At 42.2% G+C, this 1311-nt stretch overlaps 1 non-coding gene across 1 annotated transcript; it reads right to left on the minus strand.

Moving 5' to 3' along the window:
- Positions 1 to 214: 214 nt before the first annotated feature.
- On the minus strand, positions 215 to 322 carry LOC148561824 (small nucleolar RNA R71). Its single transcript, XR_015887368.1, has one exon. It is a non-coding gene; the product is annotated as a small nucleolar RNA R71 (small nucleolar RNA).
- Positions 323 to 1311: the final 989 nt, after the last annotated feature.

A 1311-nucleotide genomic window follows, 5' to 3' on the forward strand; every position in this document is an offset into this window, starting at 1 on the left:
TCCTTTTCAGTTCTTAACTGAATTCTTGCAGAAATGTGATACTGTAAAGACTAATGGAGTAGATCCTGAAGTCTACAGGCTCATGCTTTTCCCCTTTGCTGTAAGAGACAGAGCTAGATTATGGTTGGATTCTCAACCCAAAGACAGCCTGAACTCTTGGGATAAGCTGGTCACAGCTTTCTTAGCCAAGTACTTTCCTCCTCAAAAGCTGAGCAAGCTTAGAGCTGATGTTCAAACCTTCAGACAGAAAGAAGGTGAATCCCTCTATGAAGCTTGGGAAAGATACAAACAGTTGACCAAAAAGTGTCCTTCTGACATGCTTTCAGAATGGACCATCCTGGATATATTCTATGATGGTTTATCTGAGCTATCAAAGATGTCACTGGACACTTCTGCAGGTGGATCTATTCACCTAAAGAAAACGCCTGCAGAAGCTCAAGAACTCATTGACATGGTTGCTAATAACCAGTTCATGTACACTTCTGAAAGGAATCCTGTGAACAATGGGACGCCTATGAAGAAGGGAGTTCTTGAGATTGATACTCTGAATGCCATATTGGCTCAGAATAAAATATTGACTCAGCAAGTCAATATGATCTCTCAGAGTCTGCATGGAATGCAAGCTGCATCCAACAGTACTCAAGAGGCTTCTTATGAAGAAGAAGCTTATGATCCTGAGAACCCTGCAATAGCAGAGGTGAATTACTTAGGTGAACCTTATGGAAACACCTATAACTCATCATGGAGAAATCATCCAAATTTTTCATGGAAGGATCAAAAGCCTCAACAAGGCTTTAATAATGGTGGAAGAAATAGGTTTAGCAATAGCAAGCCTTTTCCATCATCCACTCAGCAACAGACAGAGAACTCTGAACAAAATGCTTCTAATTTAGCAAATCTAGTCTCTGATCTATCTAAGGCCACTGTGAGTTTCATGAAGGAAACAAGGTCTTCCATTAGAAATTTGGAAGCACAAGTGGGCCAGCTGAGTAAAAGGATCACTGAAATCCCTCCTAGTACTCTCCCAAGCAATACAGAAGAGAATCGAAAAGGAGAGTGCAAGGCCATTGACATAAGTGCCATGGCCGAACCTGTGAGGAGAGGAGAGGACGTGAATCCCAAGAAGGAAGACCTCCTGGGACGTCCAGTGGTCAATAAGGAGCTTCCCTCTGAGGAACCAAAGGACTCTGAGGCTCATATAGAGACCATAGAGATTCCATTGAACCTCCTTATACCCTTCATGAGCTCTGATGAGTATTCCTCTTCTGAAGATAATGAGGATGTTACTGAAGAGAAAACTGCCAAGTTTCT

Source organism: Arachis ipaensis, chromosome B6 (genome assembly GCF_059453495.1).
Source record: "Arachis ipaensis isolate K30076 ecotype BB chromosome B6, ASM5945349v1, whole genome shotgun sequence".
Lineage (NCBI taxonomy): Eukaryota > Viridiplantae > Streptophyta > Magnoliopsida > Fabales > Fabaceae > Arachis > Arachis ipaensis.